The sequence below is a fragment of the Anabrus simplex genome, chromosome 9, assembly GCF_040414725.1.
Source record: "Anabrus simplex isolate iqAnaSimp1 chromosome 9, ASM4041472v1, whole genome shotgun sequence".
Classification (NCBI taxonomy): Eukaryota; Metazoa; Arthropoda; class Insecta; order Orthoptera; family Tettigoniidae; genus Anabrus; species Anabrus simplex.
Window position 1 is genome coordinate 92029732 of NC_090273.1, and position 13251 is coordinate 92042982.

Genomic DNA, 13251 nt, shown 5'->3' on the forward strand with positions numbered 1-13251 from the left:
TATATAAAACTAAGCATGCTTAGATAGTAATTATTTAGAGCCAAGCGCTGAACATTGCACCATTCATACAATGCAGTTTTTCTCGTTTATTTATTTATTTATTTATTTATTTATTTATTTATTTATTTATTTATTGAAGAAGATAGTTCACGTTTAATTCTAAATGTGAACATGATGGGGACACAGCATGTAATGAGAACACTTTAGAAACATTGATTCATACTCAGTGATGCAAATTGTAACACTAACCGTAAGGGATACGTTGGACGTAGGCGGAATTGTGGATGATGATGAGTGAGTCCACAATTACTACTTTTACACCGTTATAAGTATGTAAATTTCGAAATAAATAATGGAGCCATATCAAAGATTAATACATTGTTGAAGTACAATAATTTTTAAATATTTACTTACGATCATGCATCTTGCTTGTACGTGTTCCTCGAACTCCCTTACCTGAAAAGAATAAAATACTTTAATTTCGAGGACAAATTAACATGAAGTATGTTTCAAAACAAAGAAATACCTGTTTTGGATGGAATTGCAAGGTACCAGGACATTTTCCCGCTAAACACAGATTTCCAATTAATAATGATGTACTAAGAATATAGTGTACCATAAGCATTTATTCGCACAAGACAATTTAAATCATGTCATACATTATCAGAATACATTAAACCGACCAGTTACCTGGTCACTATTCTTACCGGAAAAGTAGACATTCGAATGGCGTGAAACATCAAATGAATTTATTTTACTGACGGTACTGTACTATAATTTCCCTCTCAGTCAAATAGTGTTTTAACAGTTACAGTGGTCTCTTGGTTGTCCAAAAATCCACCAAAATTTGAATCAGAATAATAACAGTAGCTCTTTGGAACTTCTTATGACAACTTGATAAGTCTTCAGTCTTCACTGCATCTTTTATCTTGTTCTTCCCTTAGTGAAACTACTAAAAGTCACATGGTAAATTTCAGAGACTATAGGTATATGAAGAATAGAATACCAAACAGAAAATAAATTGTCCGGGTGGTCCCGTCGGATGAAGGATATTACAGCAGTTAATCACCAAAACAAGGAGACTGGGTAAGAATGAATGAACTGTATATTACTCAGTACCTGCCCTTGTATCACAGACCATCTATAAAGTTCAGAATGGTTAAAATATTGACTGCTGTCAACTAATAGGATTAGAATATTTCCAATTAGGGCCATATCGTCGCTTAATAGAGGGTCAGATTAAGAAGGATTCTCCTGTATCTTGATTACAGGCTTTCAAATGCAGTTAATACACAGTATCACAGATTATAACAGATATAATACAAGCAAAGGCATCTCCGTGCAGACTATGAAGGCCCTGGGAGGGCTTGTGGTTGCTTGCGTTTAAATTATCTGATAAACTGACCAACAATACAATCATTCTTACCGGGAATAACATCAGGTAGTTCATTTTTATTTGAAGGCATACTGTATACCTATTTGGTATATGTATTTACATGGTGGTTGTACTTCAATCTTGGATAGTAAATATCTGTGTTGTCACTCGTTATGAAACTCACTCGCTATTTAGACTTTAGCTATTTTCATGGGACGCCTGATACATTTCAAAGACAATGTTCAGAAATTCGCTGAACAAGGAAGTCCACAACACTGCAACACAGTGTAAACTTAGCAGTAAAATTGTTGAATTATATAACTATATTACGTTTTGCTAAATGAATAACAGAAATTTTATTTTTAAATGGAAATAATGTCATTCCCATCCAAGGAATTGTAAATCGTGGCTTGAACGCTTAAACCCAGTACCTTTGTAAATTGCAACACAAAAAATTTAACGTATCTGTTTTATTTGAATGTATAAGAAAATAAAACTAATTGTTTAATCAAACGCATAATAAATCAAAGCGGGATTACTTGAAATGGTCAGTTTTCTTGCGATTATAGCGTCTTTAAAAAATTTTGTACCCCAGTCAGCACTTCGCTGAATAGTTGAAGAGAACTTCGTAGTCATAAGCATCACTTCCCTGCAAAGTATGCTCACTCTCTTGCTTCACTCTGTCGTATGCTTGCTACGTAAGCTGCCCGTATTCACATCAGGCCATCCAAGCCTCAACGGGCGCCCAGCTGAGCAACTCTTCATTAGACAATATAATTATGTTACCGTCAAACTTTAATGTAGAGCCCTACATAAGGTATTCCTCCTATATCTGAGCTGTATTCCAGTAGTTATAATTAATGCATTCCTCTTCGACTTGAAGACAAGTTTCTGCAGTTTTAACTATACCTAACGAACATACCTGTTTTGGTTTACAAAGTCCGAACACTAGTAGTAAACACAAACCATTACACCACGCAGACAATCATAACAGCAGAAAAAGACAATAATGGAAACGCGCAGGTAATGTAATTTTAACGAGCACATTTAGGTGGAAGTTGAAGCGATACTCACCAATGCGGAGAAATGTATTTCAGAAACCTCATTAAGTTCCAAATCCAATGATGTTTATAATTCAGTAATTGTATTTTTAATTCAGTTAAAACCTATGGGTAATTGGTAATTGGATATTAATTACTGCTCCAATTACTTTCAATCACGCAGTTGTAATCATTATATTGCATTTCAACCATCAAGAATAATTACGAGATATGTAGCCCTTATATTTCCAACAAAAAGTAAATTATTTTTAGAAAAATGCCAGACTCTGCTTACAGGTGTATTATTGGTAATTCGTAGTTGATCCATTAACGACGAAATGATGTCGTTATTACTGTAGTAATTTGACCTTTCAATAACGAACTTAATTGATGGAGTTGGGAAGTGGAGAAAATTTTACGAAGAAAAGCCCGTAAATAAACGTAAATAAGAATGGCGACTTTATATCTATAAGATGCACGAAGAATTCTAAAAATATTGTATAGGAAAAATACATAATCAAAGAATCACTCATGGGAACAAAATTTGAGGTTAAATTTATGAGAGAACTGAGCTCAGAATTTCAAACAAACTGAGGAGTTCCTTATGGGGACGGTCTATCCCCGTTGCTCCTCAATTGTACGCTTGAAAAAGCGTAACAGAAAGGAGAAAATCAGGTGCACCAACACATAGCCTAGGACCAAAATTTAAAAACATATAAATAGACTGCATAGCATTTGCAGATGGCATGGCGTTAATTGTTCAAGACGTCATCGATGTATAAAATCAACTTGAACTACTACAAGAACAAGCAGTGAAAATTGGATTACAAATTTCATTTGAAAGAAATAAATTTTAATATAATAATGTTATTGGCTTTTCATCCCACTAACTACTTTTACGGTTTTCGGAGACGGAATTTAGTCCCGCAGGAGTTTCTTTGCGTGCCAGTTAATCTACCGACAGGAGGTTGACGTATTTGAGCACCTTCGCCCAGGCCGGCGAAAGCATAGCATTAGGAACAGGAACCTATTGAATCGAGACTTCTGAAAATGGAGAGTACTTTCCAGTTAACAAAAAATATTTACAACTAAAAAGTATCTCTTGAAACTAAAAAATCTGCCACTATACAACAGTAACTAAGCCGGAAGCTCTCTATGCGTCTGAGAAACTTACCCTCCATCATAACACACTAAGAAGGCGAAACGAAGTGAGGGAACGTAAAATAATGAGGACAATTCTAGGACCCAGAAACAAGGATGGAGAAAATTAGCGAACGCCTAATGTGAAATATATAAAACAATTCTAAAATCACAGACACAATGCGTATGTGAAGAACTCAATTCATGGGAAACATAGGGAGAATGGGCTCAAATAGGGTACATAAAATCCATACATTTTTTAAAGAATAATGATATCCGACCTAATTGGTTCAAAAGGACAGAAAAAGATCTGATAGAACCAGGATAACCAAAGCTACACGACCAAATCAGAAAGCTCACTTACACGGAGGAAGAAGAGGGGAAGACTCACAAATGGATACGGTCAGAGCAACGAAAACATACTCACTCGTTGCTTAAGAAGGAATAGTGGGCTAAAAGAAAAATTAGAAAATGTCCAATTCGCATGGTAATAAGTGACCTATTTTCGAATAAGAAGAAGGAGAAGAAGAAGTCTTGTAGATTTCGTGCTGTTTCTTCTTCTACAACCTCCACGAATCTGCACTGACTGATGGTGAGTCTGGCGATTCACCGGATCCATTTGTACATAATACGTTCGAAGATCTTCATCGTGTGTGATAGAAGGCATAGTGAGGTTCAACATTCATCTATACTTCCTTCCCGCTTCCAAGTCGGAACTGTGATAGAGCCTCCCTAAGTGGCTGTAATCCTTCTCTCTTCAATGGTCTTTATAGAAACCGTCATCCATTGAGCTGAATCACAATGAGTTTTTTCTACAGTTATCTGGGTAGATCGGCTGTTCCAGTTGCCTTTTCTGATTTCGTCTTACCCAGTGCTTCAAGGTTATCAGCCTGAGCAATATTTAGTGTCCAACGCTAAAGAACAGGGAGTGGAGACTCAGACCTACCAAAGAATATTGTACTTGATGGTAAGAGGGTTCAACTCATGTGGAAGTGACATTCCATCATGAAAATTAATATGCTCAAGTGAACATTTAACCAGAAACTTCACGATCATGCCACAAATAACGAAGTTCACAGACAATATGGAGTGACACTTATAGTTGAAAAGATGAGAGAAAACCCTCTACGCTGGTACATACGAGCTTCTACTTCGATAAGAAGCAGCAACAGTGGCAAAAACTATTTCTACTTTGGAAGTAGATGGGGAACAGCCGGTAGGAAGATCCAAGCTTGATGAACTCAAAGTTACAAGCTTGCACCCTGTTGAGACACGCGATTGTATAAAGTCGCGCTAGTGAGGCAAAACCACCAGCATATGGGATAAATGGTAAGGAAGGAGAGTAAGTTAAGAAGAAGGTGAAAAATCTCTGGCCCAGTTTGTATTGAGGGAATCTTGACGGAAAGTAAATCTCATAAGCTTTACCAACAATTAAAAAAAGTCTCACACAGTTTCATGAAAAGCGCCCGGATGTAGTGGCGAAAAAACTAGTAGTATTCTATGCGATAATGTCTTCCCCAGCCAAAAATTCATCCACCAGAGCAGCGCGGTGCGGTCTGGCATTATCGTCCATTAAGGGAAAGTCTGGACCAACCGCACTCTGCAGAGTCGAACATGCGGACTCAGTACATAATCCCTGTATCTCCGAGCGTTAGCAGTGTTCCTCGGACCACCCATGAAGATGTACAGGTCCGTACGGCTATTCAACATGATGTCGCTCCACTCCATGCCGTCACCACCAACATACTGGTCTCGTTCCACGATGTTCCAGTGGTTGTATCGGCTACCCGTTTCTCTCCAGATTAATGTGCGACGGGAATCGTTCTACAAACTTAAGCGGGATTCATCTGTGAAGAGCACATGCTTCCATTCATTCACGGTCCAGTTTCAATGTTGAAGGCTCCATAGTAAACGCGCCCATCTCTGTGCTGGAGTGAGCGGGACGCACACCGCTGGACATGTCACCACCATACAAATCCGGAAAATCGTGGGAGTTGCCCCGATTGTAGACAAGATGCATGAAACCCGACTTAGGTGGTATGACCACGCAATGCGTAGAGAGGTACATCTATTGTACAGACGACACTTCGCATGACGGCTTCTGGAAATATACCACGTGTTCGGCCCAATAATCGCTCGATAGATTGCCTTCAAGAAGACATGCGCTGTACCTGTCTTGTTCCAAAAGATGCGCTGGATAGAACCAAGTGGAAATTACCTTGGGAAACAGCGCACCATGCTCCACTGCGAGGCAATCGCTAAAATGATCATTATAAGAATGATAGACTGACCAACGATCACCAATTGTGGACACACCCAAAACTAGAACCAAAATTACCTGGACAGAAAATGAAATTAACTTTCAGCGAGAACATGAGATTATGCGAACATAAAAAGGCGAACACATCAGCTGAGTAAGTTCAATCCTTACTTGAACTTCACGAATAATAATAATAATAATAATAATAATAATAATAATAATAATAATAATAATAATAATAATAATAATAATAATAATAATAATAATATCCGAAATCTGTCTAGACGCCTGGCTAAGAAAATGGTCCAGGAAATGTAACCCCATGGAAATTTTGATGAGCGAAATAATGGTATCCCAAGCTATTGATGATGCTTCTTATATGATGTGGAAATGAACTAAGGAATAACAAATTCGGGGGCTGAATGTGCATAACATATTAAAACGGAATATTTCCTTTTTTGGAAATAAATTCTTAAAAAATGTTACGGTTTAGAAACGAGGAAGTAAAAGTGTTAGTAAATTGAAATATTTAGGATGAATAATTGAGGCAGATGTCACAAGTTCATCTGAAATACGGAGGTGAGTAGTTGATCAGGTGAATAATTGGAATAATAAATTCATTATGAAGGAGTAGAAACATTTTAAGTTAAACAGAGAAACACATCTACAATTCTACAGATTATTTTACTGCAGAGTTCAAACAAAATTAGGGGAACATGTTTTTGAACATATGCCTTGCTCCACCCAACAATACCTCACACCTAGGTATATTACCAACTAAACCTTCATTCTTTACCGTTGAAGTACACAAAGGAACATCGATGGATTCGTGTTCATTTTCAGAACACAAACGGAAATGTCCAAATATGGGTGAAAACAAAATGATAACAGCCTTACAGGGTGGATTTTTATCACAGTTGGAGAGCATCAGTGCATCAGTATGGTGTATGTCCTCCACGAGCATTTATCACAGCTTGTAATCTACGTGGCAAGCTCCGTATAAGTAGATGAAGATCATGTTGCGGTATCAGGTCCCATTCTTCAATGAGAGCCTGTTCGAGGTCTTGGAGAGACTTTGGTGGAACAGGACGCACACGAATACTTCTGCCAAGCCTATCCTACACATGCTCGATGGAATTAAGGTCTGGACTCACTGCTGGCCATTCCATCTCTTAAATGTTCAGTTCTCGCAAGACAGGTCAGGTGATGCGCACATAAATGAGCCTTGGCACTGTCGTGCATGATTACGAATTCAGGGCCAAAACCGTATGCAGCAACCAACACATGCTGTAGCAGTATCTGCTCGATGTACCCCGCAGAGGTAAGATTACCACTTGTGCGAATCGGTCACCTTCCTGGATAATATTTGGCATGTACTGCTCACCAAGGCGTCTCATGCACGTTGACGTCCATCACGCTGTGTAAGAGGAAATATGAAGTCGTCTGTGAACTACACAGGTCTCCATTGGCGAAGATGCCAGTTGACGTGGGTACGGGAAAACAGAAGGTGAGCTGCGCGATGTTGCTGTGTTAAACGGGACACTCGAACAGGACGTCTGGGTCGAAAGGACACTTGCCTTAACTTGTTCCTTAGTGTCTGGTCAGACACCGTGACTCCAGTGACCCTCCTGCGGTCTTGTTGCAGTTCTCCGGCAGTTGCTGAACGACGCCGCAACGAACAGATGGTCAGATATCGATCATCCTGTCAAGTTGTCATGCGTCCACGACCTTGTCCAACACTCCTTGTGAACTGGCCTGCCTCACTGCAGCGATTCCACAAGCGGTGAATAGCTGACGAAGTGACATTGAGATCCACAGGAACATGACGAAAAGTCCGTCCTTCCTCGATCGAAGTGAAGGCTCTTGCTACTTGAAACTCGTTAAGATGTCCCATGGAATGTGCTGGTTGATATACAACGTGCTGAAATGTCCGCAGTTTTCTGCATACCTCACAACGACACACGGACGCACAGCTGTTCACTTTGTATTGAGGGGTCACCTGACAGTTTAATGCCTGTTACCCTACAGATAGAGTATAACTTTTGACATACCGTGAGTAGCTAAAGTGTCGAGGTATGCTGTACGATCATTCGACCCCCATCTACCATGTCAACGTTCACATATTAGACTTTACAAAACATGTTCCCCTAATTCTTTTGAACTGTGTATATGGAGCCAAAGTATGGGCAATAAACTGACAACATGCAAACAAATTATAGGCCGCAGAGATTGGGTTTGGAGGAGGTCAGCTGGAAAGTCAACATTGGGTGAAGTAGGAAGCACTAAATTCAGGGAAACCATGGGGGCAGAGGAGAACGTCTTTGATGTGATTGAAGAAAGAATATTAAAGCGGTTTGTAAGTTTGAAAAAATGGCATTACATAATTCCCAAAATAATGTTAACCCAGAAAGCTGAAACCAATATCGAACGGGGAAAACCTGGGGAAACCTGGTCGAATAGTGTACGGAGGAGAATGGACAGAAGAGGTTTAAGTGAATAAGATTCACGAGATTGAGAACTGTGAAGGAATGAAATATAATTATGGACGTAAGAATTTTAAGGGAAAGCGCTATATTATAGAAAATTACTAAATCATTTATTTCTTTAAATTTTGGTTTCGGCCATCTATGGACCACGTTTGACTACTTTTTTTAAGGTATTTTTAGCCTTCTCAGCCTTCACTCTCTGCCATTACTTTGTCATACTTTCTCCTGATTCCTTCTCCTGTTCTTATGTATAGGATATCCTTTTGCTCACCAGTGTTTCCCCAATCCCCTCGAAACCGCGGAACTTTGTGATGAGTTGTAAAAATTGATTCTTGTCCATGATAAAACCTTCCAGAACCCCCATCTTCGTCAAGCTCAACCTCACTTTGGAAACCATTTCAGGTCTGTCTTCCTAGTCCTGAAGAATTTAAATATGATCTTCATTAGTCTCTTATTGTTCATCCTAAACAAGTGTCTATAGAATTATAACCTTCCCTTTGTCATCAGTTCACCAGCTTCTTCCGTTCTTTGATACAATTTTTTGTTATATTTGAGTCTTCTCTCTCAGTTTTTACATATGGGCTCAGAATTTTCCTTAGCATTTTTATTTCTTTCTTCCGGATATCTCTTTACAATAACATCCAATGTTTCCGTTGCTTACAGGTATTCAGATGTAACAACAATCTGTATATGCCTCATTTTGGCCCCATAAGATAGAAAGGTTTCGTTGTAGGTGTTACTTGTCAGTTGAAATGCAATGTCAATTTTTCTAGCCCGCTTCTTTATGACATTCTATTATATTATTATTATTATTATTATTATTATTATTATTATTATTATTATTACTGAGTACCTTACCGAGCTCTATAGCTGCAGTCGCTTAATTGCGGCCAGTATCCAGTATTCGGGAGATAGTAGGTTCGAACCCCACTATCGGCAGCCCTGAAAATGGTTTTCCGTGGTTTCCTATTTTCACACCAGGCAAATGCTGGGGCTGTACCTTAATTAAGGCCACGGCCGATTCCTTTCCACTCCTAGCCCTATCCTGTCCCATCGTCGCCATAAGACCTGTTTGAGTCGGTGCGACGTAAAGCAACTAGCAAAAAAACTGAGTACCTTATGAAAACTTTTACCCCAAGTAAGATATTCGGAAAATCAGAATCATCGTTTGAACTAGGCATAACTTTAAAAGATTACTACAGCACTGAGAGCCTCCGTGGCTCAGACGGTAGCGCGTCGGCCTCCCACCGCTGAATACCATGGTTCAAATCCCGGTAACTCCATGTAAGATGTGTGCTGGACAAAGCGGAGGCGGGACAGGTTTTTCTCCGGGTACTCCGGTTTTCCCTGTTATCTTTCATTCCTGCAACACTCTCCATTCTCATTTCATAGCATCTATCAGTCATTAATAAATCACTTTGGGAGTGGCGATCCCATCGTACTAACAGCCTATATCTGCTTCATTCATTACATCCCTGACCGGGTCAATGACTGGAAAACAGGTTGTAGGTTTTCATTTTCACTACAGCACTGACTGTTATTTGAAGGTATGTAGACTGTACCATTTCATGTGACTCAGGAAGCATATGTGTCATAAATACGGTACACACAAGGTGCGTACTATATTGTTTTACACATTACTTCTTGTTCTCCGGGTATGGTTCATATATTTCACCTTTGAAGGTGGTGACGCGTAACTAGTGTCTTGTTCCAATGTTTGGTAGCAGCATACGCACAGGCGCCAAAGAATACTCTCGTCATAGCCATTTTATAAGAACACTGTCAGCGTAGGAGCAGACAACATGGAAAACAACCTTCAGGGATTGCACTATACGACATTGTCCTTATAGGATGAAGGCGTTACTGCAGAAATTCATCGGCGGTTGGTGGCAGTCTGTGGAGAACATGCGCCGTTACGGCAAAAAGATCACATCTTGGTGGAAGGTTGTAAATCAGGGCGCACATCGGTGGACAAGGGAACCAGTTCTGGAAGGGATGTGATAGTGTCAACACCAGCCAACATTGCCCTGGTGAAACAGGCCATCCAAGGAAACAAATGCATTACATTTACGGAAATGGAGGCAGCCATGGGAAACAGCGGGAACACCCTGCAGCGGATCGTGCACGGCCACTTACATTTGGGGATGGTGTCATCCAAGTGGGTGCCTAAACTCTTGTCTGCAGACGAAATGCAGAGGCGTGGGGACGTGTGCAGAGAACTTTTGCTACGCCATGATCAATATCCAGCCGACTTCGTGGCTAGGCTTGTGACTGGTGATGAGACATGGCTTCATTACTATGAGCCGCAAACGAAATAACAATGGATGCAGTGGAAGCATAGGGGCAGTCCTCCGCCAAAGAAACGTTGGACAGTGCCATCAGGGGCACGGAGGATCCTCCGCATTGTCGCCGTTTTGCGGATTTCGCACAACTGGACACAGCTGTCAAAGCATGGGTACGCAGCACTCCGAAAGAATGGTTTCAGGAAAGTCTGGAGAGACAGACACATCGATGGCAAAGGTGTTTAGAGTTATAAAGAGATTATTTTGAGAAGGTGGACGTAACAACTTGTGTGTAATGTACTTCATTTGGGTAGAAAAAATAAAGTACAAAACAATACAGTACGCCATTCGTATTATTAGTTGTGTTATAAAATAAAATTTATGTTCTAAATATGAATGGAGAACGCATATGTCCGTCTTTGATCTTAAGGTACTAATTTAGAAACCTACGCAATCTTAGCTAATGATATACCTCATGTCTTCATTCTAGATGACAGTATGAAAAGTTTGCATCAACACCGCAGTGTGTAATCGTATCTTTAGCATAATTCAACGAAGCTCATGAATGTGTTAAGCATTCTTAGATATGAAGCTAATGACTTGAGAGCAAGTTTGTTAACCTACGCTAATGATGGAGAAAAGCAATTAATCATCCGACTCGCGCACACCTCGTCATAATGTTTCGTTAATCAGGCAATCTCAGCCGAAGAACGTCTCATCTAATTAAGATTATTCCTTACTGACCTGTCTGTGCCGAGTTCTAATGTCTATTTGAGTGGAAATGGTCATAAAGTTCCAAGTCATTCACTGACACCAGGAACACATTTAAAAATCAAATAAATAATATTTGTATATACAGTATGTATCAAACTTAATTAGTCCAACTTCTGACGCTGTTAAAAGAGAGCAAAACAAAGGATCTTTCAATAAGACTTTTCTTGCACTTATAGGTTAGAATGCAAACTAATTAGGTTGTTAGGTGTCCTCTGGACCGCCCTTCTGTAATGTAGTGAGAGTAGCATAAAATCTAGGGCTCAAATTGGGCCAAACCCCTTAATTATATGCACACCTCGTAGCATGAGCGTTGTGCAGATTAGACTATTCGTGCTATTCGCTTCGGTAAGTTTGCACTTTAGGCTATTACTGGATGAATTCCGGGCTCTAGGGACAGGATGTTTAGCCATTTATAGGACAGAGTGTAAACTTAACACTGGAACAGCGGAAGGGGTAAAAATGACACTCGCCTTGAATTTTTATTTAATAATGTTTGCATTGTTGTATCATTTCTTTTCAAATATCTTGAATTTTCATCGTTTTTCGTCCTGTTTATGGTAATGTATCACATCCAGAAGAATATTTACATTTTCATAGATTTCTGATATGACATACCCTGGACAGTGGTAAGGATCATTTTGACCCTGTACAATTCCTTATTACAACGCAGCAGTTTGCATTATCAAACAACAGTGTGTACCCGGCCAGGATTTTTGGTATTGTTGAGCTCTTACTGTCGGATGAGTGTTCCAGTTAGCGGCATTAATCTTCGATAAATTCGTGGAAAATTGCCTTTACTGTTACCACCCAAGAAAAAATATTACTCTCGATGAACAATTACTTCCCAGCAAAACAAGGTGCAGATTTACCCAATTTATGACAAACACGCCCGACATGTACGGACTCAAATTCTGGATTGCTGCAGATGTGGACTCAAAATACATCTGCGATGTCTTTCCATACCTTGGTAAAAATTGATGCGCATTCTGATAAGCGGCCATTGGAAGAATATCTCGTACTTCGCCTCGTGGAGCCGTTTCTAACCAAGGGAGAAACGTGACGGCAGACAGCATCTTTACATCTCTCCAACTTGCTAAGAAGCTCCAAGAGTAAAAGACTTCATTGGGGGTAACAATCAACCCCATTCGTCGGGAAATCCCTACTGAGGTGAAGCAGTCCAAGTCTGAATTATACTCTACAACCACCTTGAGACAGACTGGAAAGAAGAACGTCCTTCTTCTCAGCACACGGGACGCTCAAATAACAATGAGCAGAGAACGAAAGTATAAACCGGAAACTGCAACTTTCTACAACGTCACGAATCACGCCGTATATGTGGTCGACCACATATCTCATAAATGTACCATCAAGGCTGCATGCAGGAGGTGGCCAATGCATGTCCTTTTCAATATCCTAGACTTACCAGCTTTCAATTCACAAGCAAGTAATGGGCAGGAAGATAAATTGGAGGAATGTCATCCTTCAGCTGGCTGCTGGAATATCAAGGCGGGACGAGAAGGGCGGCAGCAACAAGAAGAAGAAGAAGAAGAAGCAGAGGAGGCTGTAGGACTATATCCATCAGTAGAAGTAGTGCCAAGTTGGTCTGAGGCATCAAATCTAGCAATGCCACGAATCTACTACGCTGGCGTAGCAGGGGGAGAGGTGATGCTCCCACGTGGCGCGTCCCAGGTGGCAGATAAGGGGGTCCTAACTGGCTTGCCGGCGGACTTGAGGGAAATAAAATAACTTTCGCGGACCAAACACACTACCCCCTGTGGGTGGGGGACGCACATGTAGAATACACACGTGGTATACCCTGCCTGTCGTAAGAGGCGACTAAAAGGGGCCCAAGGGGCTCTAAACTTGGGAGTGTGGATTGGCGACCACGGGGGCC